We start from the raw sequence: 26,468 nt of genomic DNA on the forward strand, positions 1-26,468 counted from the left end.
ATGTAACAATGATTCATTTCTTGTATTTGACTTTGATTAAGAAATTTAATTATTGTCAATTTATATAATTATAAGTATTATAAAAAATTCATTTTGTGGATGTAACAATTAGTCAATCCTAATATTTGACTTTAATTAAGAAAATGACTTATTTCAATTTATATAACTCTAAATATTATAAAGAGTAAAATTGTGGATGTGACAATTAGTCAACACAAATATCTAACTTCAATTGAAAAATTAAAATGAAACTCAATTTGTGGATGTACCATTAGTCAATCCTAGTATTGATTTAAGTGAAACATTGCATTATTTCAATTTATATAACTTTAAATATTATAACATTGAACTGAGACTCAATTTGTTGATGTAATTGTTAGTCAATTTAATGTTAGACATAAGCAAAAAAAAAATTAATTCATATAACTCTAAGTATTATAAGATTTAATTGAGACCCAATTTGTGCATTAAACAATCTCTCTCTATATATATAAAAGAGAATCAAGACCGTACTGATATGGCATATGTAAGAAGCCAACATTTGCATTTATCTTTTTTCTCATTTTTTTAGAATTTTAACTCATTTTTTGGTGAAAATTTTAGATAATATACATATTTATTAGAGAAACAGTCCCAATAAAGACTGACCGTTACACATGTTACGATATTTCACATTTCATATGAAGGGGAAAGTGATGAAGCCGAAGACAGAGGTGAACTAGAAGCGGAAGCAGAAGAAGGAGTATCAAGAACCTCCTAAGGATGCAAAATTGTTCATTGGAAATATACCTTATGATATAGATAGTGATGGGTTGACTCAACTTTTCCAACAGATTGGTGTTGTTAAGATTGTTGAGGTAATAATGTCTCAAATTTTGGGTTTTTTACGACAGAATGAAAAATTAGAGCTTTATTATTTGTGGAACTGAATTTGTTTTTTGGGTAGGTTATTTACAATAGGTAGACTGATCGGAGTCGTGGGTTCGGGTTTGTGACGATAAGCACTGTCGAAGAAGCTGAGAAAGTTGTAGTGTTGTACAACCATTATATAAGTTATATTTGTCCTTTTTCTTTGATGGAACAATGATAAGATTAGTCGATTGCTATTTTTTTGATTGAGCTGTAATTTAATTTAATAAAATTATATAAAGAACAGTTATGTTGAATCTGTGGGTTTGTTGTTCGATCTGTTTTGTTACTAGCTGCCTGCTATTATTGTTAGTTTGTCATTTCTGTACTACTATTACTTTCTTTATTGGGACTGCTTTGGACTGTGTACTTGAGCTGAGGGTCTGTCAGAAATAGCCTCTCTATATCCGAGCTAGAAGAGGTAAGGTCTGTGTACACTCTACCCTCCTCATGCTACTTTTAGGGAATGCTTCAATTCATTTTGAATTGAAGCTAGTAGTACATATCTTTCGATGAAATTAGGCACAAGCACAAGTGTTACTCTGAGCTTGTTACACATGTGTCAAACAGATCTATAGCTTGTAGATGCCATAGGAGTAATTTGTTAGGACCAAATGTCTTGATCGATATGGTAAATGATGCAAGAAAACTATCTATGATCTGAATAGCAATTGATAAATGATAAACATATCTGGTAAATATGATAAATGATGCAAGAAAACTTATCTATAATTTTCTCTTCTCATTTAATATTCTTATGGTCAGGGAGTAAAGATAGAGACTACAACAGAGTTTGTGGCTTTACTTTATTTAGCAGCAATGAGAAGAATTTTGGAGGCAAATGAGTTCATGAGAGCTGAAAAATATAAAGGATGGGTTCCACATTTGTATGAAAATGTTTAATTCTATTTATTGTGTCTTCTCAGGTCCATAATTAAATTCTTTTCGCCTTAAACTTCTCTAATTTCTTGAAATTCTTTTCCAGGTTTGTGGGGAACTTGCTTAAAGGACAAACTGTTGGTGTAATAGGGGATGGCCGTATTGGATCAGCTTATGCCAGAATTATGGTAATCAGCTAATATTTTACCCTCTTCATGGTTATTCTCATGTTTTCTTTTACGATAACCTTCTTCACTTTCAAAGCTTTATCTTCACCGGAAAGGATTAGTTGATTGTAAATTTGCTATGTTAATTGGAAAAACTTTGGTGTTTTACTGCAATAGGTTGAAGGCTTCAAAACAAATTTGATATACTATGACCTGTATCAATTTACCCGTCTAAAAAATTTATGACATGAATATTTTGATCAGTCTGCTACGTCAACAATCATCTCAAGCTCATTTCATGTACTTATACTTTCCCACTTTTGAAGCCTATGGAAAGTTTCTGAAAGTTAATGGTGAACAAACTGTAACATGGAAAAGAGCTTCATCCATGGAAGAGGTCCTCCGAGAAGGCTGATGTATTAATTATCTACATCAAGAGTGCACTATTAGATTTATTATTCAATTATCTGTATACATTTCTCATTCATGTTCTTATCTGTGATCAAAATACTTCTCTAGATAATTCTTCATCCAGTCCTTCATAATACAACTTACCACCTTGTGAACAAAGATTGGCTAGCAATGAGGAAGAAGGTAATAACATTTGCAAGACTATCTATTTTGCTTGTTGATTTACACAAAATATAATATCTTGATATTACTCAACTCAAACTTGTAGGAAGTAATACTTGTGAACTATTGTAGGGGTCCTGTGATAGATGAAGTACCTCTTGTTGAGCATCTGAGGGAAAATCCCATGTTCTATGTTGGCCTTGATGTCTTTGAGGTAATAACCATAGTAATCTATTTTTTCTGTTCATCCCATTCTCCTGTTATGAACATGTTAAAGGCAAGTGCAAGGTAAATGCAAATTTTTATGTCACAGCCATTTCTACCAAGCAAAAAGCTCACAAAAAATAACTTACTCGTATAGAGTGTAGGATACTTTCCCTTTCTTATACATTCAAGTAATGTTCTTCTTTGATAATTGTGTTGTCTTAGGATGAGCCCTACATGAAACCTGGTCTTATAGACATAACGAATGTTGTTATGGAACCCCACATAGCTTCTGCTTCTAAGGTAATCTAATGAATTGATCTATGCTGTAATAAGCAACTTTCTGCTATGATAGCTACTTCCCATCTAATTCGACAATTCTCTTTATTTTGCTACTTTTTAACTCGAATGGTTAGAAAAACAATAATTTTGACTTTTTAAACTATTTCAAAACTTTAAAGAAATTTTAAAACAATTTAAAAAATTACAGAGTCTCTACTTAATTTATTTGAAAAGAAATTAAGAAAACTTTTAAGGAAAATCCTAAGTCTTAAAATAGAAAAAAAGACTTAGGCTTTTAAGAAAATCCCGGGTAAGAGGTTTTTATTAACATCTTAGGAAGGTTTTTAAGGCATCTAAAATGTCCGCTAGCTTACAGTTATCTGGACTATTTGAAAACTACCTTTGACTAACTTTAAAAAGAGAAGTTGGTTTTTTGAAAGGAAAGTGGTTTTAGAAAATGACTTGTATAAATTTTGCGACTTAGTAGGGAATTTAACTAAGTCTAAACAAATAAGCACGTAAAGGGAAAATGGGAGAAATAGAAGACTGGGGCTCGTAAGCCCAAATCTATCGTAAGCCTAAATATATCATCCCCGTCATAATCTAATTGGCCTTTTAGTCCACCTACATCTATCCTAATCTAGATATCGGGATTTTGGCCCATAACCTATCCTAAACTATTTTTCCAGAGCTTTTGGCCCATAATCAATTTCACCTATATTAATTTACAACTTTTGCTTTGAGGCCCCAACTAAATGAATAAGTAAATGATTAAATGAATAAATAAAAAAAGATTAATAAAAATTAAGACTTATCAAGTCTCTTAGTGACCTCATCAACGCATTTTGACCCATTTTCCTTTTTCTTCTATCTTCTAGCACCCGCACGCCATATAATCGACCTTAGGTTTAAACTTTGAACGTGACTCGAAGAGGTAGGCCTCATTGGCCCATTATGAAATGCAAGAGGAGAGGAGTCCATTTGGACTCAAGACATTTTTTGCATGCAAAGAAAACATAAAGAAATTAATATATGTTCAAGGCAAAAAAGTGACATATTTCAAAGAAAAATAAAAAATCGAGAACCAATTTTTGAATGACAATGATAAGCACACTTGCACAAGAATGAGAGTAAACAAATAAAATGCAAAAAAAAGACACCCAATTACATGTCTCATGATTTATGTTCATATAAGAATGAATAAAGGAAAAAGGAATAATGTCATATTCAATGAATTAATGCGAGAAAAAACAACACAAGTTTGAGAGAGTAAAGGGATGAGGTGATAAGAAAAATACCGATGACTTCTAAATTTCTACAAACATAGAAACTAATCCATATAACAAAAGAAAATAAAGGCTAACTTTTCAAGAAAGTGAATCTTGAAATTTTAATTAAGGAGAAATTAAAGAAGATTCATACATCTAAGTCATGGACAACTTTAGGAAAAACATGTAACGGCCTATGATTTATCGTTCGAAGACATCGTTGATTCTCTTTTGACATTTTGACTCAAAGAGAGACATGAAGCAAGTTTTTACACAGATAAAGAACATGTATAACAATCCAAAGGGAGTAAGAAAATTAGAATAAAAGTTTAGCATCTCTAAAAGTGAAATATTGTTCAACAATCATACTATGGATGACTTGAGAATATCTAAATAATTCTATAAAGCCACAAAAATCCAAACTTTCTCATCATTTTGACAAATTAACGACATACAAAAAAGGAAAAAAAGGAATAAACATCTTAGATGGAAAATAAAGCTAGTACTCATCTCTTGTAAGAGGATTTTAAAATCCATTAAAATAATTAGCAAGCTGATGTTCCGGCATTTGATGAAATATTTTACATCTTTTTCAAGGGATAATTGTACATTTTCAAGAAACTGATGTGTACTTAATACTGGATTTTAGTGTTTTCATGTCAAGGATTTAGCTGAAGGAGAAACTTGGAAAAGTAGCAGAAAAAGGGCACTGATAGTCGAACTGGTGGACCGTCAGCCAAGCAACGGACCATCAGAGTGATCATCAAACTTAAACAGAAAGGACAAAGTGGATGACTTCTGCGACGGTCCAAGTGATAGACCGTCGGATCTTCGACAGACTATCAACTTGGCCATCAGGCTGAAACGGAGAATGGGATTTCAGAGGATCAAGCGACAACCCATACAACGGACCATCAGGCCATCAACGGTCTGTCAACATGATTGTCACCCATTAACCATAAAGTATCAAGTTGGGACCTTCAGCGACAGTCTACTCAATAGACCATCAGGCAACTGACAGGCCGCCAATGTGACTGTCAACCTTGACCCGGCTTTAATGAGTTCAAATTTCAAATACTCAGTGTACCTGGGAACATATAAATTCCCAGTTTAGGTTTTATTTAGGTATCTTTAAATTTTTTTCCATCTAGAAAACCTATTGTATATAGTTTTCATTGGGTTTCAAGATAAAATTGTGGATCTAATTTTTCTTATTCATACTCTGATTGAAGATTCAAGAACAATTCTTGAAATTTTTGTAAGTAATTTTCTGAAGTCATTTATGAATAACACAATGACTTCTTCTTCTTCTCTTGAGATGTGTGGCTAAGCTCCTATAACTAGGGTTATGGGAGCCTTGATGTGAATAACTAATTGGGGTTGTAAAATTCTTAATTTCCATATCGAATTGAGATTGTATAAACCCTTATTCATAATAATGACCTTTCTTGGTTGTAAACTTGAAGGGTGAGCCCAAGAATATTATTTTTCTGAGGTGAACAGTATATGTTTGGAACAGAAGGGGTTTATATGAACTCTAAACATTTTAACCTTTGGGTTATGGGTTGATGCCTTAACAAGGATTAACTCACCTGAGAGACTAATTGAATAAACTAATATATTCTTTAAGTTTGAGAGAATTAAAGGGTAAACTATCCATTTAGGATGAGAAACAAAGGGGTAAATTTTAGGCTTCAATAACTCTTAAAATTGAAGTTATTAATTGGAAATTGAAGGTAACTCACAACCCCGACTGCTTGAACATCTTGGTGAACATAACTCTAGTTTATCTACTGTCATTGAATTATTACTTGCAAGAGAACTCTTTAGTTAGAACACTTTTTGATACAAACATTTGGATACTATTGACACATCAAGAAAAACCCCTTTCATCAGGAACCTTCGATCAACAGTCCGTTAACAACCATAATACGTAGTTTGCATAGTATTCCCTTTGGGATTCGACCCCAACCTAGTTAGGTTCTATATTTGACAGCGACCGCTTACACTTTCTAATGAGAGTTATAATTTGAGCATATCAAATTTTGGCGCCATTGTCTGGGAATAGGGTTGTTAATTTAGTTTGGGACTGTTAATTGACCTTTGGTAAAGTTTCCTAAATTTTACCATTATTTGTTGTTTTTAGGTCATTACAGGCTCATTGTTGTTTATGTCACAGACTAAAAGTTCAGGAGAACCACTATTATCCTTCATTCCTGAATTGTATCTAATTAGTAGAATGGAAGAACAACAAAAAGCTGATAGACTAGCCGCCTTTACTAGAACACAAGTTAATCAGCTGAATGATGGTTAACCAGCTCGTGCCGCTAATCCTAATGAGGAGGATTTGGGGGATGATAATCTGATCAACCCAACAAATAGGAGGCATACGAAGAATGTAGAAGTACCTGCAAATATAAATCGGGTAGCTAGAGGCAGAGTAAAATGCGAACCTCATATACAATTTGCACCTGATGAGGATGATGACATAGATTTAGATGAGGCTGGTGCAACCGGAGCAATTATCCCACCACATTAGCACTTGGGGTGAAGTTTAATCTCACAAACACCATAATACAGCTTCTCAATATCAAGGGGTTGTTTGGAGGACTTCTAGGGGATGACCCAAACATAAACTTGGTGAATTTCATCAATATTTGCAAGTCCTTTAACAACCAGGGTGTTGGACAGAGTGCAATTTGTCTTTGATTTTTCCCGTTATCTCTGTCTAGAGAGGTAACAATATGGCTGAATGAGTTGGTTCCCAATTTGATAACAAATTGGAGGCAATTAAAAGAAGGTTTACTAGAAAAGTTATTTCCACTCTCCAGGATGTTACAGTTAAGGACGAGATTAGCAACTTCAGACAATTACCAAATGAGGAACTACATGAGACTTGGATATGATTTAAGAAGAAGTTGACACAGTGCCCCAACTACAAGACGACCAATGAGCATTTGATGGCGATATTCTATAGAGCCTTAAACTTCATCACTAAACCAATTGTATACAATGCCGCAGGAGCAGCATTCATGGAGCTTACCTTTACTGAGGTTGCAGATATATTGGAGTGGTTAACTAAGACAAGTAGAGCTTGGCATACCAGGGCTTTTGTTGTAGCAAACCCTAACATGTCTAGTGGTATGTGTATAGAGCAACGCCGAGAAGAGGAGAAATATGACCAAGAAATAGCTTACATGAAAACCCAGAGGGATCTGCTTACTAAACATTTATTATCTGGGAAGATTGGGATGGTGAAAGCTTTTAGGTCACAAAGTGGAGATTATTCTGATTCAGAAGAAGAGGCCAACTATCTAAATAATCAGGGGGTTTCTGAGGCAATAGCCAAGGAAATCAAGGTCGGAACTATTACAACAAAGCTGGTTACAAAGATAGGGACCAAGAGAGTTAGAAAAACTAGAATGACAGGAGTGGATTATATGTATCTCCTGGAATCCATGATAATACTACAGCCAGTTCAGGAAAAATGTCTATGTAGGACATGATGGTGAAGCTATTAAAGGGAGTTGAGGATACTAATGTTGGGGTAGTGACGATAATGAGTGACTTATCTTCCATAAGCCATCTAGTAAATTCAAATTGAACTTCTATCAAACAAATGGAGTAGCAGATGAGCCAACTTTTGACAGCATTTAATCAAAGGAAGAGTAGTACATTGCTGAGTGATACAGTGCAAAATCCTCAAAATGATGGCTTTTCCATGGTAGTTACCACTCAGAGTGGTAAAGTATTACCTGGCTATTCTGTAGGTAAAGTTGTGATTAATAATGTGATTAAAGAAGATACAGAAGATGGTAAAACCCATCCAGTAGAGTTTGAGAAACTAGATAGTAATGCGGATATATCTAACCATTAGTAGGATGATGAGTTAGAAAAAGAAAAGGAGAAGGAGAAGGAGGCTGTGGTTTCTACTCTTCCAAAACCACCACTGCTCTTCCCTTATAAATTGAAGAAGAAAGTTGATGACACAAAGTTCAGCTAATTTATGGCAATGCTGAAGCAGCTGATGGTGAATGTGCCTTTAGTGAAGGCACTAGAGTAGATGCCCAAATATGACAAGTTTATGAAGGATATTGTAAAAAAAAACAGTTAGCTACGAACCGAAGGATAATTTTCACTATTGTGGAACAATTTTGACAAGATCCTTGGTACAAAAGAAAGTAGACCTAGGAGCATTCACCATCCCTTGTATTATCGGTCGCTTGATTTTGCTAAGGCCTTATGTGATCATAGAGCAAGTATTAACTTGATGCCACTTGATTTTTATAAGAGATTGGGTTTAGAGGATCCTACACCCACAAATATGCGGTTAGTGATGGCTGACAGGTCAGTAAAGTAGCCAGTGGGGATATTGTATAATGTGCTAGTGAAGGTAGACAGCTTCATATTTCCTGCAGATTTTCTTATTCTAGACTGCGAGGTGGATTTTGACGTACCCATAATCTTGGGTAGACCTTTCCTTGCAACTGGAAGTATGCTTATTGATTTGTGGGCTAATGAACTATTATTCAAACTTAATGATGAGGTAGTTCACTTTAATGTGTGCCAGTCTATGAAGCAACCCAAGGAGATGAGTTTATTCTCCATAGTTGATGTTTATTATGAAGACGATCAAGAGGCTCCAATCAAGGAGAGATTTTTGGTGGTAACTTTAGCTGCAGTCTTGATGAATTTTTATGGTGAAGGTATTGAGGAATATGAAGAGACAGTGTGTGCTTTGACAGGAATGGGATCCTATTCCTATGCTCCCAAGAAGTTGGACCTAGATCTAAAAAATTGCCCAACACCATCGACTAAGCCATCGATTGAAGAGCCACCGATAATGGAGTTGAAAGAGTTTCTAGGATATCTATGGTATATGTTTCTAGATAGTGGAAACACATCACCTGTGATTATTATAGTGGATTTGGGTAAGCACTAGGTTGAGGCACTTATCTCCGTGCTTAGGAGATATAAAAGGGCTATAGGATAGACTATCATGGATATCATTAGTATTCTCCCAGGTATTTACACTCATAAGATTCATCTTGAGGAGATTTGACACCAACCATTGAGCACCAACATCGCCTTAACCCACCGATGCAAGAAGTGGTTAAGAAGGAGTTCACTAAATGGCTTGATGCAAGAGTTGTTTACTCTATCTCTAATAGTAAATGGGTAAGCCTCGTCTAATGTGTTCCCAAGAAAAGGGGTATGACTGTGGTAGTAAATGAGAAAAATGAGTTGATTTCACTCAGGCCTATGATAGGGTGGAGAGTTTTTATGGACTATCGTAAGTTTAACTCATGGACTATGAAGGACTAATTCTCGATGCTGTTTATGGATCATCCTATTGATCAGTTAGCGGGAAAAGTTTTTTATTATTTTCTGGATGGGTATTCGAGCTATAACCAGATTTCTATTTCTCTACAGGATCAAGAGAAGATGACGTTCACTTGCCCGTATGGTACTTTCGCTTTCAAGTAGATGCCATTTGTCTTATATAATGCATCTACCACTTTCTAATGGTGCATGATGCCTATATTCTCCGACATGATGGAGGACAACTTAGAGGTGTTTATGGATGACTTTTCTGTGGTAGGTGATTCTTTAAGCTATGCCTAGTAAATTTGAGTAGAGCATTGCAAAGATGTGAGGAGATCAACTTAGTGATGAATTGAGAGAAATTCTACTTCATGGTGAAAGAGGGCATTGTTCTTGGTCACAAATTTTGGCCAAGGGAATTGAAGTCGATCGGGCAAAGGTCGATTTTATTAAGAGACTACCTCCTCCCATCTCAGTAAAGGGAGTTCGTAGCTTCTATAGTCATGGGGATTCTATCGTCGATTTATAAAGGAATTCACCAAAATTGCAAACCCATTTTGCAAGCTTTTGGAGAACAAGGCCAAGTTCATATTTGATGATGATTTCAAGAAGTCATTTGAATGCCTCAAGGATAAATTAGTTGCTACACGAATCATTGTTGCACCAGATTGGTCATAGTCAGTCGAAATCATTTGTGATAAAAGCGGAGTAGTGCTTGGAGCTGTGCTTGGCCAAAAGAAAGAAAAGTTGTTTCTTCCCATTTACTATGCAAGTAAGGCATTGAATGAGGCCTAGAAGAATTACATTATGACTGAGCAGGAACTTCTTGTGGTGATCTATGTATTTGAGAAGTTCCATGCTTAATTATTGAGGACTAAGGTGGAAGTGCACACAGACCACACCACTTTAAGGTATTTGATAGCAAAGAAGGATGCTAAACCAAGGCTAATCAGATGGGTGCTTCTTCTTCAAGAGTTTGACTTTGAAGTCAAAGATCAAAATGGATACAAAAATTAAGTTGCAGATCACCTGTCTAGACTTAAGGGTGATCAAACAGTAGAGGATGATTTCAAAATTGATAATACATTTCCGGATGAGAAAGTTCTGGCTGTTGTGCTTGAAAGAGTACCTTGGTACACTGAATTTGCAAATTATGTGGTAAGTGAAGTCATCCCAGAGAATCTTTATTTTCAACAAAGGAAGAAGTTCCTACATGTGTTACACACTACTTTTGGGTTGAGTTGTATCTATTTCAGTGGTGTACATATAATATTATCAGATGATGTATTCCAGAGGTGGACATGTTGAATATCCTAGAATCTTGTCATGCTTCTCCGGTAGGGGATCACCATGCAGGTGACCATACTGCTAGGAAAGTGCTACAGAGCGGTTATTATTGGCCGACCTTATTCAAAGATTACTATAAGTTCGTGCGGAGATGTGACCAATGCCAGAGACAAGGGTCAATCTCAAAGCATCATAAAATGCCTATGAAAAATAATGTAAGTCGAGTTGTTCGATGTATGGGGCATTATTTCATGAGGCCCTTTGTGAGCTCTTATGGGTTGATATACATATTGGTCAACGCTGATTATGTGTCAAGCTGGGTTGGAGCTGCTGCTTTGGCTGATAATGGAGGAAAGAGAGTGGTTGCATTACTTAAAAAGAATATCTTATCTCACTTTGGGGTACCACGTACCATCATAAGCTACGGTGGATCACATTTTTATAATCGAGTGTTTCGGGTTGTCTCAGCAAAATATGGTATTAAACAACACAAGGTGGAGACTCCATATCTCCCACAGACTAGTGGGCAAGTGGAGATTTCAAAATCGTGAGATAAAATTCATCCTTTCCAAAATGGTGAATGTAAGTAGACAAAATTGATCTAGGAAGCTAGATGATTACTTGTGGGCGTATAGAAAAGCTTTAAAGACACCCATTGGCATGTTACCATACCAATTGATCTATGGCAAGGCTTGTCATCTACTGATTGAATTATTACACAATTCATTGTGGGCACTCAAGAGGTTAAACTTGAATTGGAATGAGGCAGCAAAATTACGACTGGGGTAGTTGAATGAGATGGACGAGTTCCATCTTGGGGCTTATGAAAGAGAAGATTTGTACAAATATAATATGAAAAAGTACTATGATCGGAGAATCGAGAAGCAAGACTTTCATAAGGGTGATTGGGTACTCCTATTTAACTCTAGACTGAATCTCTTTCCAGGAAAACTCAAATCAAAGTGGTCTGGCCCATTCAAAATTAACCAAGTCTACTCATCTGGAGTAGTTAAAATTGAAAACGAGGATGGAAGTGTCTTTAAGGTTAATGGGCAACGAGTGAAGTTGTATATAGATCTAATGGACTTGGTAAAGTGCATAACTACCATCTATCTCAATGAAGTTTGAGTAATTGAGATAACTGAGTCATGCCGCAACAATAAATCAGGTGCTAGTGGGAGGCAACCCATGAATTGTTATTGTACAATTTGATGTGTTTATGGAGTGTGTGGCATCTAGAATGCAGAAAGAAAGGATTTTCTCCAGATAAGAAAGGGTGACGAGGAGGCTGACGGACCATCAAGGATGCAACAGACCGTTAATGGAACCATCAAAGCCATAGTAAAAAAGGGACATTCTGGATAAGGCTTGACAGCCAAGTTAATGGTATCCGATGGAACGTAAATGTTTCTATCAACCTGGAGCTAAAATTTGAGGTTTCTACTTTGAATTGACGGGCTACTGACGGACCGTCAGATCTACCGTCTCAATAAGTCATGATTAATGTAATTCTGGTAAGACACAATGGTCAATCTGATGGACCGTCAGGTCGACTATCAAGCTAAACCTAGTTGACAAGTCGGGTTGGTTAAAGTTTAATGCTTATTTAATTGTCCTTATCTGACTTAAACGGTTTTAAACCAACAAAAGGAAGTGGTTACATACGTTACCACCCTTTCAAATCCTAAAACTGTTTAACTTCTTCTGTATTCAAAGTACCTAGGATCAATTATCTCCTCTTAGGACTCTCCTTCTTTCTTTTCACTCTTATTTAAACAAACCAATCCATCTCCTCCTTCTATCAGAAAAAAAGTTAACAATCTCTCGTAAATGCTTTGAATTTTCTTTTATTCTGAGTTTATAAGTCAGAATAGTGAAGTTTACTGCAACATCAAGGTATGATTACAACCTTACTCTTCTTATTTGAATTGCTAAACATAAGTTATGTAAATTGTATATTGTTAAAAGAAATTCTATCTTGGTTTTGTGGTGTTATGATTCAAATTCTAAGTTGAACCCTGGTATGTTTTGTTTTGGGTGAAGTATGAGTAACCCATAGACAAAAAGTGGCAAAGTTAGTGCTTAAACACTAAATTAATTTCATGATTGTACGCGTGATAAGTGATAGCACATCAGTTGTTTGAAAAAATGCCAAAGTAAAGTTTGAAAGTGAAAATTGAAGCTGGAGATCATCTTGACGGACCGTTATACCCCCGACGGACCGCCAGATCAACCGTTGCAAAGTTTTCAAAACTAGAAACTATTGGATAAGCCACGATGGATAACTCTACAAACTATCAACCCTCTGACGTACCGTAAGGTCAATCATCGCAAGGACAACTAATAAATGAGACACTGGTTAAGTCCTAACGGCTAGGTTGATACACTGTCACAAGCCCGACGGACCGTCAACCCATCCGTCAAGCCAGATGTGCAGTAATTTCTCTTCTAATTCTTATCAAACTATTTTCTTAATATGATATTTAGGAAATATGTCAAGAAATCTTCCTCTAACAATAGGCGATGGATGATCATAATGAGGAAGAGGTGAATCATCTTTGAGTAAGGAAGCCCCAGCCTTCAACATGAGGCAAAGTGACCAGATGAATCAGGTACCCTCCCAGTCTGATGAGGAGAGTGAGAGTAGTTCTAGTAGCACAAGTTTGAGCCCTAACGAGGAAGGGGTCAATACATCTAACCCTGACCAAGTTGAGGCATCGTAGGCTGAGGATGCCAATATGGTCAAGATCAATAACCCTCAAATGAGGGAAATAATAAGGTGGAAAGTTGATAGAAAAGGGGATAAATATGTTGATGGCTTGGAACCAACTGTAATGTGGCCAATCAAGAGGCCAATCTCTAAAGAGCATCAGATGGTGATGTTTGAGTTGCATGAATATCCAAAACTTGAGCAGAAATTCAATAAGTATGAGATAGACTAGATGAGAAAACCTCTCGGGGCATACCAACCGAACCTTGTGAGAGAATTTTTCACCAATTATTTAGGACTGGCAAAGAAAGACTATCCCAAGGGCTCAAAAATTTCAGATTTGCCTAACAGGGAGTCAGTTCTTGTTAGAGGGGTTACCATTGATATATCAGTCTGTATGATAAATAAGGTGTTTTTTGAGCCTAACTATGAAGCACCTGCATCAGTTCCAGAGTTGAAGAATCGTATGACCATGGCATCCACTCAAAGGCCTTGGTTGGCGAGACTCTTTGCTGATGACGAGAATCTATCCTAGGTACTTAATCAGCAGAAGCACATTATTAAATCCTCTTTTAGCTTTTGAGCTAAGTTTTTGTGGGCTATTGTTCGATTGATGTTGATGTTGATAGGAGGAGATGCTAATTTGGACAGTATAGGGATGTGTTGGTGGCTAGTCTAATTGTCGGGCTGAAGATTGACTTTGGCCAAATTATTGCTGATGAGATATTTGTTCAGGCACGCAAGGTGGCAAGTGCGTTACCTTTTCCGTGTTTGATCAAAGAATTATCTAGGCAAGCTAATTTACCTTTGATTTGAGGAGTTGACAATGAGGTATGGGCAACTCATAGGTAGGACATTGAAAAGATGAAAGACGACTCAAAATATGAAATGCGAGTTAACAAACCCCCTGCTTATCAAACGCAATCAGCTCTAGCTCCCAATACTTCTGAGATTCTGACAGGTATGTTGTTTTCTATCACTACTTATATGCCACCCGATTGTATGCCTCCTAGTACTTATGTAAGGTCTGCATCAACACTGCCAATGGGCGGGACTTTAGAAATAGCATCTATCCCATTCCAATATTCAGAGTACAGGTTGACCTAGGAAAACTTTACCAAGATTGTTTTGCAATAGAAAAAGTTTGAGAAATAGTTGAGCACTTGGGCAAAATAGTTCAAGCCCTTTATTGATCACAACATGGATAAAGCCTTAAAGTCGTACAAGAAAATTTAGGAGAGAATAGATGATATGGAGAAATGCATAAACAAAAGGTTAGACGCACTATCATTGCCTAATTTTGTAAAACTTGTGGTTGATTTCAAGCAGGCATAGGCTGCTATAGCTGAGCTCAAGAGACAAATAATATAGTCAGTATTTGATCTAGATTTGGTCATCAGTGATGAAGATGAGGGTCTTGTTGACCTTATGGGGAATCCTTTGAAAGACGAAGGCAAACAGGTAGATAAAAGTACAAATAAAAGTGCAGATAGGAAAGCTACCAAAAGAAGAATATGAGAGGCGATGACACCAGAAGAACAAGAAGTAAAATATATAAGGAAGGATGCAAAGAGATTAAGGAAAGATGAAGAGAGGAGATAGAAGAAGCTTGCAAATGAAGCTGGAGGAGTTTCCACTAGTTCTGCCCCAGCTAAGGGGCCCATTTCAGACCCAGCTCGAGTTGACATACCTCTAATTTTGGAGGATGATTTGTTTAAGTACCCCTACCACCATAGGGGTTAACGTTGCTGCAGGTGAGGTCAAAGAAGCCTCACCACATTTGACTGATGCCTCATCTGAATAAGAGGCTTTATAAGTATTCCCCTCCTCTATACTTTAATTTTATGCATTGAGGACACCACATTTATTTTTGGTGGGGGTGGGTATACTTGTACCACAGGGGTTTTTATTGCTTGTGTTCTTTTCCTCCCATGTGCTATCTAGGAGAACCGACATATCTAGGTTGCATTTTCTTTTCCTAAGTGATTGTGAAGTAGATATCTATTTGTTGATGTTACGTATGAAGTGTCTTTTCTTTAGCACCTTTTTGTATATATGAATGATAAATGAATGTGGCATAAGACTATGAACATGCTTGTATGACTATTTCTTATTGTCATTTAGTATATGTTGAACAACTATTTGTGATTTTCTAATTGTCATTACGATGTAAAGTATGCATGATCGTGTGATGTAAATCCCATGAATTAGTAGAATAACTGTTAATTCAGTTTCCTCTGTGTGTGAGTATTTGCTCTAGTTCTTACATAGTTATACACCTAGAACTTGCCCAGTTCATTAATGTTGTTTCGTGGTTGATTTAATAAGATAGGATAGCATTCCCTCTTGTACTTTTAGTCTACTTAGCTGAAATAAATGACCCACCAAAAAGATTTTTCCATTTTTGAACCCTTTTTGAGCTTAAGTTAGTTTTTCTTCATTTCCAATTACTCCAATTAACTTTCTTTAGGTTGTTAGCACCTAACTTTGGCCCTGGTCCAATATTGGACATTGTGTACCTTAACTTAGGCAAAAAACCTAAGTTGAGGGTGGCTACCGTCAGGACGTTAGCAACTTAACGAAAAACTATTTTAAAGCTTAAATGAAGCATTCGGCCCTCATCTGTTTAAGATATTGTACACCTCAACTGAGTGAATGTGCATAATTTGAGGGTGGCTAATGTTTATCTTCTAAAAAAAGTATATGGTGAAGTGTGAATGAATAATAGAGATTGTAAGTAAGCTGGAAAAGTAATAGTCTTAGTGAGTAGAATTCAAGGGAAAAGAGAGTAAAGGCTGAACCTTAAGTCACTTATCCCAAAATTTATCCTCACCTAGTCCCGGAGCCTTATTACAAGCCTGAAAAGGACCTACTTGATCTCTGTGAATAAACCATAAGGGAGCATTAGATGATAAGGGCAAGCCTATAGGTATGTATACTATGTTTGTAACTTTTTTGATGAGTGTGAGAATCTTGATTTTCATCCACAAAATACATAAATAATGAGTGGTGGACTTCGTTGACTGTGAGGGAAACTTGAATTACACTTAGTTTTACTGATCCCTATAGGAATTTGTATCCATTTTGTGCGTGCTGAATTAAACAATGCCTGTTGTAGATCCTGATGTGTTGAGCCCATATAAGTGAGATGAAAGTTGAGTAGTTATTTGAAATCTAGTTCAACAATTGATTGCTCATCATTATATTGTTCATGAATACGATTTGGTGCTAGAGTCGCTTGTGGACAAGCAATTGTCTTAAGTTGAGGGTGTTGATGTTTCATCTTTTGACGGAATATTTTACATCTTTTTCAAAGGATAATTGTACGTTTTCAAGCAACTGATGTGTATTTAATACTGGATTTTAGTGTTTTCAGGTCAAGGATTTAGCTGAAGGAGAAACTTGGAAAAGTAGCAGAAAAAGGGCACAAACGATCAAACTGGCTGACCGTCAGTCAAATGACGGACCATCAGAGTTAAACAGAAAGGACCAAGAGGATGACTCCTGCGACGGACCGTCAGAGTGACCGTCGAATTTAAACAGAAAGGACCAAGAGGATGACTCCTGCGATGGTCCAACTAACGGACCGTCGAACCATTGATGGACCATCAACTTGGCCGTCAAGCTGAAATAGAGACTGGCATTTTAAAGGATCAAGCGATAGCCCATATGACTGACCGTTAGGCCATTGATGGTCCATCAACATGACCGTCACCCATTAACCAAAAAGTATCAAGTTGGGACCTTTAGCGATGGCCCACTCAACGGACTGTCAGACTATCGACGGGCCATCAACGTGACCATCAACCTTGACGCAGCTTTAATGAGTTCAAATTTAAAATCCTCAGTACTTGGGAACATATAAATACCCAGTTTAGATTTATTTAGGTATCTTTTAATATTTTTTCCATCTAGAAAACCTATTGTATGGTGTATTCATTGGGATTCAAGCTAAAATTATGGATCTAGTATTTCTTATTCATACTTTCATTGAAAATTCAAGAACAATTCTTGTAATTTTTGTAAGTAATTCTCTGAATTCATTTATGAAGAACACAATGACTTCTTCTTCTTCTCTTGAGATGTGTGTCTAAGCTCACATAACTAGGGTTATAGGAGCCTTGATGTGAATAGATGATTAGGGTTGTGAAACACTTAATTTCCATACGTAATTGAGATTGTATAAGCCCTTCTACATAATAATGACCTTTCTTGGTTTCAAACTTGAAGGGTGAGCCCAAGAACATTACTTGTTTGAGAAGAACAATGTATGTTGGGAAAAGAAGGGGTTTATATGAACTCTAAAGGTTTTAACCTTTGGGTTATGGGTTGATGCCTTAACAAAGATTAATTCACATAAGAGACTAATGAATAAACCAACATATTCTTTAAATTCAAGAGAATCGAAGGGAAAACTATCCATTTAGGTTGAGAAACAAATGGGTAAATTTTAGGATTCAATAACTCTTACAATTAAAGTTATTAATTGGAAATTGAAGGTAACTCACAACCTCGACTGCTTGAATATCTTGGTGAACATAACTCTAGTTTGTCTACTCTCATTGAATTATTACTTGCAAGAGAACTCTCTTGTAGGAACATATTTTAACACAAATATTTGGACACCATTGACACATTAAAACCCCTCATTTAATCAGGAACCTTCGATCAACAGTCCGTTAACTACCATAATACTTAGTTTGCACAGTATTCCTTGTGGATTCGACCATAACCAATTTGGGTTCTATATTTGACAACAACCGCTTACACTTTCTAACGAGAGTTGTAATTAGGGCGTATCACAAACAAATGACAAATTCTTGACTAATCAATTAAACAAATAGTAACTATTTTTAAAACATAAAAGAAACTACTTTACATGCTAATAACAAATATATCCGCTAACAATGAATTTAAACATGGAATAAATATGTATTTTGAGCAAAGATCAAAACTTTATACATAATAATAAAATAATAAAGCTAAAATGCAAAACAATCAATATTAACTATGTTTTTCAACATAAAGGAAATAACTTTACATGCTAAAATCAAATATATTCACCAACAATGAGTTTAGAGAAGACACGTGTACAGCTTTTAAGCAAATATTGAAACTTTATCTATAATAATCAAAGAATAAAAAAAAAAAGAAACAATCAATATTAACTATTCTTTTCAAAATAAAAAAAATAACTTTACATGCTAAAAATAAATATATTCTCCAACAATGAGTTTATACAAGACATGGGTACATCTTTTAACCAAAGATTTCAACTTTATCTATAATAATCAAAGAATAAAAAAAAAGGAGAAACAATCAATTTAACTATTCATTTCAACATAAAGGAAACGACTTTACAAGCTAAAACCAAATATATCCATCAACAATGATTTTAACAAAGCATAAGTACATTTTTTAAGCAAAGATTGAAACTTTATCTATAATAATCAAAGAATAAAATTAAAAAGGCATGTACAATTATTGCTAGCTCATTTTTACACCATGAAAATAATCATAATATCAATAGCACAACGACCTATGGCCTTCAAGGCCATCTATAGCAAATAATCCCAACAAACAAAATTATAACTACAAAGTACAAAGAAGAAAAAAGATGAAGAAGAAAATCATAATAAAACTAAAATAAAAAGAAAAGTTTTGTTCACCTTTTTTGGGGCAGCAAAACAGGACTTCATGCTTTCTTCGGAGACTGATCACCATCGGAAAGCAATCTTTCAAGAACTTCGATTAGCCCACGAATTTCATGGAAAAATAAAATTTTTTACTAAAATAAAAACTTTTCTTTGCTCAAAGTTTTTTTTTCCCAACCTTGAGACTTCTTCTTTTTTCACTAAAAAAATTTTAACTATTTGCTCAAAAGATTTTCAATTCTTTGAGGCTTTGAGACTTGGTATTTTTTCCAAAATAATGGTAATATTTATAGGAAAGAATGGGGATTCCATTCTTTTCATCCTCCAATGTGGGAAAAAAAGTATTTACTGTGTTTTTGAAATTTTAAAAATTGAAGATAAGGTAAGGTGGAAGATAATGTGGGAGGAAATTGTACAATATAGTATAATTTTTGAATTTTAAAATTGAAATTTGAAAGAAGGAAAAGGGTTGGAGGAATTGTACAATATAGTACAATTTTTTAATTTTAAAATTAAAAAGGGACAAAGTTAGGAGAAAATAGTACAATTTTTGAATTTCAAAATTTGAATTTGGAAAAAAGAAAAGGTAGGAGGAAATTGTACAATGTAGTTTAATTTTTGAATTTCAAAATTGGAAAAGAACAAATTTGGGGGGAATTGTACAATGTAGTACAATTTTTAAAAAGTTTTTTTGTGAAAATTGGGTAGAAGTTATGAGAGTTTTTGGGAATTTGGATGTTATTTAAAATATAACCCCATTTGGAATTTTAAAATTTAGCCAAATTTATTTAATTTGGACCAAATTAAAAATCAATTGGCGGATTGCATTGCAATTATGGCCAATTTAATTTCAATTATGGACAAATCTAATAGATTGGCTAAATTAAATTAAAATTGGATACGAATTAATACTTCTTTTAATTTCAAGCATCTTAATTTAATAAAATCAGGCACATATTTATCCAAATAAATTATTTTGGAGAATAAATTATATTTAAATCAAAATTTTAATCATTTTTATTTATTTTTAAGATAAGTCTTGATTAAAAACTGATATTTTATAAAATAAATATTTAAGAAACAAAATTATAAAATTTTGAATAATTGAATACGATAATATATAATCGCTACTTAAAATGACAAATTAACCTAAAGAAATACTTTGAAAAGATTTTTATTCAGATAAAATAAATGTTGTAATTTTATTCAAAAATCGAAGAAACTCAAAATAAACTTAGTCGAGGGCAAAACTTAAGTGTCAACAACTGCCCCTCCCTTTGGGTAGGGTGGATGCAAGAAACCCTGGGCAAAGGGAATTTGAAATTCCTAATTTTTTGTCCGACTACAAGTTCATTTCTAAAAAAAGTTGATTTTTGCATGATTTTTGTGGATTTATGGTTGGACACCAGTATCAACTTTACTATATATGTTAGGTTACATGAGAATTCAGGCCATCTGTAGTTCATAAAGCTTAATTTAAAGCACGATTTTCAAAAAAATTCACCAACTATCTCGATTTTGGAGTTTTTGATAAAATCGAAAAATCGAAGAATAAATGGATTTTCGAGGGAGGTTGAAATGCAGATGAGTTTTCAAAATAGATCCCAGCCTACATATCCCCAAGACTTAGTGAATCAGATAGTTTGTAGTTTGACTCAATCTGTAGAAAAGACATTCTTTTATTTCAGATGATCTTTGGCTCGAGATGAGTGACAAGTTGATTGAGTTATGAAAAAAAGGCTTGTAACCTCTTAACCATGAATGTGGGATCCTTCACATCCATAGGCAAAAACTTACCTGGACATAATTTCAAAAACTCTAGGTGTACTATCACTCAAATTTGGAGGAAGGAGAAAGTTACCCTCGATATGAGTTTAGAAATATCTGAAGAATAAAGTTGGAACAAAAATATCCTGAAGTACCCACATGCCTTCTAACAGGGGTATGGTTTGATTGGTGGTGGCGATCATCCTTTCGCTCGCGTCCAAAGAGTTTGACGTCCCTCTCTAGACTATGTCCCATTTTGCTGCTAAGAAAGAGTTCCACATTATGCTGTGTCCTATTTGGAGTCATCCTCACCTGTGGTTTTGATTTGATATTTTTACCCTCTTGAATGTTCTCGACAATGGTTCAAACAAAGATCGTTAATGCTAAACATAATTCATGAAATTGGTATATAGTCTTTACTATATCTCGCGTGAGTTATTGCCTGAACAGCGAAGTCATCCTTTTATGTTCCTATTTGGAAGGGAATAACTTGAAACAATAGACACAACAAACCTTTTGGCTTTTGCATAATTATCTCATTTGTCGGTTGAATATGTCTTCAAAGTGGGGTGGCCCTTTTGGACACCGATGATACTTTATGCAGAACGGTCCTTGTAACCGTGTCATCTTATGCTGATGTGGTAACCCTTTGGTGACCTACAATACTTATTGTATGATAACCTCTTTGATTATTTTCACTAATTCTTTACATATGATCTCAGGTAAGTCTTGTGCATCTTTTGTATCGATAAGACTTATATATTTCCCTTCAATTATAAATCCTTGGATAATCTTGTGCATTATTTAAAGTTGGATACGAGGAGACTTACAGATACCCTTTAAATTTCTAGTTTCTAGGTGATCCTGCACATTATCCGACCTTGGATAAGAGATGTCTTACAGATATCCCTCCAATCGCTAGCTCTCAGGTATTCCTGCACATCATTCGACCTTGGATACAATATGAATTATAGATATCTCTCAAATCGCTAGTCCTTGGGTAATCCTTCACATAATCTATCTTGGATATGATGCGGCTTATAGAGAACCCTTGGACTTATCAATTTGATAATCTCGCATATTCTCCGGTAAGGATTTAGTTGCAACTTATGGATAACCTTTGGACTACCAATTTTTAGGTAACCTTACACACTATCCGGTTAGGATGTTGTTGTGACTTACGGATGACCTATGGGCTATCAATTCATAGGTAATCTTGCACGCTATTCTATTTCAAATAATATGACTTATAGCTGACCCTCAAATTATTGATTTCTAGGAAATCTCATATATCACTCGTCTTCATATAGTGACTTAAAGGTGTCCCTTCAAATCGCGTTCTCTTGATGCATTCAGATGTTGATTCATAAAATAATAAGATATCCTTGACGCCAGCATTTGTGTCTCGTGTGTTAATAGATATTAAATATTGACGATATCCTCGATGCCAGCATTTATGTCTCACGTGTTAATAGATATTAGATGTTGATGATATCCTCGACACTAGTGTTTGTGTCTCACGTGTCAATAAATATTAGATGCTAATGATATCCTCGATGCTAGTATTTGTGTCTTGCGCGTTAACAGATATTGCATGCTGATGATATCCTCAACGTCAGCGTTTGTGTCTCGTGTGTTAATAGATATTGAATGCTGATGATATCCTCGACACTAGCATTTGTGTCTCGCATATCAACAGATATGAAATGTTTATGATATCCTTGACACCAGTGTTTGTGTCTCGCTTGTCAACATATGTTAAATGATGATAATCCTTTGAGTAATGGCCCTCTTGGAAATAAAAATGATTTTACCCAAGTCATTTGCCTGTATTTTTACTTTTCACATGTAAGTGCACTCAATGTAGACAGTTAATAGACACAATGTCGCTCTCACTGGAGACCATAGTCAAATTTGCAGAGGTTTAAATGTCATATAATCGGCATTATAATCTGAATAGTTTAATCCATTATTCATCATTTTTCAAAGAAATATTTAAATAGAAGACCCACCAGATATAAATGAATGGATAAAATTCCTTTTTAGGGTCACTCAAATTTCGTTCTTTTTGCTTTAATGAATTTTGAGGAAGAATTTTCACTCTTCTTCCTATTAAGTTATCTTTTTGATTATTGTATTTACTGTGCTAAATCCTTTGAATGCACCTGCACTCATAGTAAATATTTAATAGACACAAAGTTGCTTATGCTAGCGACTACTTTTATATAAATAATTCTAAATACAATATTCATAAAGAAGATAAGGCTTCTTTGTTTGTCCTTCATAGACAATTTAAAAGGACCTTGATAAATGGGTATTAAACCCGTCTTTGGGGCTACCAAAAAATACCATTCTTGGGCATTATGTGCTTTAGGTGTGTCTCGCAACCCGCTTGGAGAATTTATTTTTTTTGAAAAAGATTTTCATTTTTGTGTATTGATCCCTGCATCCACAGAAAAATGATTAGTTTTTTGAATCAAACTAATCTTTGTTGACCTTCTTTGATCTTGGTTTGCTCCTCGCCATCTTTTGGGTACTTCGTTATGTTGGAACTTCCACCTTGACACCCCATCCCAATAGATGCTTAGGCAATTACTAAATAAGAAGATTTGCATGGATTTTCAAAAGAATTCTTAATTTTTCTAAAATCTAGTTTCAAAACTTCTATAAAAAAAATTAGGAAATCTCTATCAGTCATGTCATGTAAAAGCCCCGACGAACGTCTTTCTCTTAGTTCTGACTGTATCCGATGTTTGATAGAAGAATGCCAAGGCTTCATCATCATCACTGAGGGTTTCTATCAAAAGTTCTGTCATAGATAAAGGTTTAGTCTACCTAGACTTAGTCGCAACTACTGACTTCTAAAGATTGACTTTGACATCTGGTGCCGGGGAATTTGAAATATATTCCAATGTTTAGTGGAAATCGAGGCCTCCCTCAAAATTTCTGCCCAAGTTTAATGTTATTTGAGATGATCTCAGCCGAGAGGATCCGAAGTCTTTGTTGATTTTCGTTCTCTTTGTCGGATGATGATCTTCTCTTATGAATTTTTGAGATTCCTTCTCAAAAATTCTGCCCCAGATTCTATTTCCTGGGGCTATATGACTGAGCTGTTAGGGCTCTTACGTATCCCGTTGAAAGAGGAATCAGGTCAAACGTAATTTAGGACTACGCTAAGGATATATAGAAAAATCTAATGGGTTGACCGAAGCTGACATAAGCCGCCTACGTATCCCTTTTTTGGGAATTTAGGTCATCACGTTCATACATGAAAGAAAAGGATAAATTTTCCTAAGGTGTTGACCAAACCCAACATAGGTTGCCTACATATCCCTTTCTTGGGAATTCAGGTCAAACGTAGTTCATACATGAAAAGAAAGGGATTCTGGGCAATTACACTTCATAAAATAGATACTATTATAAAGGCGATTACAAATAAGACAAGGAAACAAAAACTAAAACATCTTTCAAACACTGTATCTCTTTACCGCATCAGAATTGGCTGTTTTGGTCCACTCTTGACCATCCATATCAGCTAGGATTAGGGCTCCTCCGGGTTGAGCTTCTTTCAGTTTTCAAATTCCTTTATATCTTTCACTAACTGCTCCTCATTACCTTCTTTCCGTTCATTATCATTCTCTTTGCTTTGTTCGTCTAATCCTTTTCGTGACATGACATTGGCAGATTTTTGAATTATTTCTACCAAAATCATGATAAAACTAAAAAAAGGGAAAAGTGTGTTCACCTTTTTTGGGGCAGCAAAAGGGGACTTCAAGCTTTCTATGGAGTATTGATCACCACCGGAAAGCAATATTCCGAGAACTTTGATTAGCCCACGAATTTCATGGAAAAAGAAAATTTTTTACTAAAATAAAAACTCTTCTTTGCTCAAAGTTTTTTTTCCAACCTTGAGACTTCTTTTTTTCACTAAAAAAATTTAAATATTTGGTTAAAAGCTTTTCAATTCTTTGAAGCTTTGAGACTTGGTCTTTCTACCAAAATAATGGCAGTATTTATAGAAAAGAATGGGGAATCCATGTTTTTCATCCACCGATGTGGGAGAAAAAGCATTTAGGGGTATTTTTAAAATTTTAAAAATTAAAGATAAGGTGGGATAGAAGATAATGTGGGATAAAATTATACAATTTAGTATAATTTTTGAATTTCAAAACAAAAATTTGAAAGAAGGAAAAGGGCTGGGGGGAATTGTACAATATAGTACTATTTTTTAATTTTAAAATTGAAAAAGGAAAAAGTTGGGAGAAAATAGTACAATTTTTTAATTTCAAAATTTGAATTTGGAAAAAAGAAATGGTTGGGGAAAATTGTACAATGTAGTTCAATTTTTGAATTTCAAAATTGGAAAAGGACAAAGTTGGGGGAAATTGAATAATGTAGTATAATTTTTAAAATTATTTTTGGTCAAAATTGGGTAGAAGTTATGAGAATTTTTGAGAATTTGGGGGTTATTTAAAATATTACTCCATTGAGATTTTAAAATTTATCCAAATTTATTTAATTTTGACCAAATTAAAAATCAATTGGCGGATTGCATTGCAATTATGGCCAATTTGATTTCAATTATGGCCAAATCTAATTGATTGGCTAAATTAAATTGAAATTGGATATGAATTAATACTTCTTTTAATTTTGAGCTTCTTGATTTAATAAAATCAAACACATATTTATCCAATAAATTATTTTTGAGAATAAATTATATTTATATCAAAATTTTAATCATTTGAATTTATTTTCAAGATAAGCCTTGATTAAAAATCGATATTTTGTAAAATAAATATTTAAGTAACAAAATTATAAAATTTCATATAATTGAATACAATAATATATAATCGCTGCTTAAAATGACAAATTTACCTAAATAAATATTTTGAAAATCTTTTTATTCAGATAAAAATAAATGTTGTATTTTTATTCAAAAATCAAAGAAACTAAAAATAAACTTAGGCGTGCAGGGCAAAAATTAGGTGTCAACACTCATGATTTTTTATAGTCTTGCCAATTCGTAAGAAAAAAACCAAATCTCCTAAATTCGTAATGAAGTGCACTCGTGAGAGCATAGCTACATTGGTTGCTCTAAATGTCTTGGTACATAATTTTGAATCGAAATTATGGACACATTTATGCTAAAAATCACAGTGAACATAACGACTCTGTTGTTCTTTGGATTCTGAATGTTACATGTGTTTGTTGATGATGTTATAGGTAAAAATTTAAGGCTACCCAATTTAGAGTAATCCAAACAGCGTGGAAGCATTCTTAGATGAGAATTCACTGCCCCCTGTTGCTTGCGTAAGCATTGGGAATTCAAAAGCTTTAGGTAACTAACTCATGCATGCAATTTGTGAGAGATTCAAATTTGTGCCTATTTGCTAAAAATACAAATTGCTTTCCTATTGCAGACTTACCTGTTTCAAAGCTATGA

The 26,468-nt window shown here is 34.7% G+C and overlaps 1 pseudogene; it reads left to right on the forward strand.

Annotated features, from left to right (window-relative positions):
* Positions 1-656: 656 nt before the first annotated feature.
* LOC107871787 lies at positions 657-26,468 on the forward strand (annotated as a pseudogene).

Source organism: Capsicum annuum, chromosome 5, assembly GCF_002878395.1.
Source record: "Capsicum annuum cultivar UCD-10X-F1 chromosome 5, UCD10Xv1.1, whole genome shotgun sequence".
In the NCBI taxonomy this organism is placed as follows: domain Eukaryota; kingdom Viridiplantae; phylum Streptophyta; class Magnoliopsida; order Solanales; family Solanaceae; genus Capsicum; species Capsicum annuum.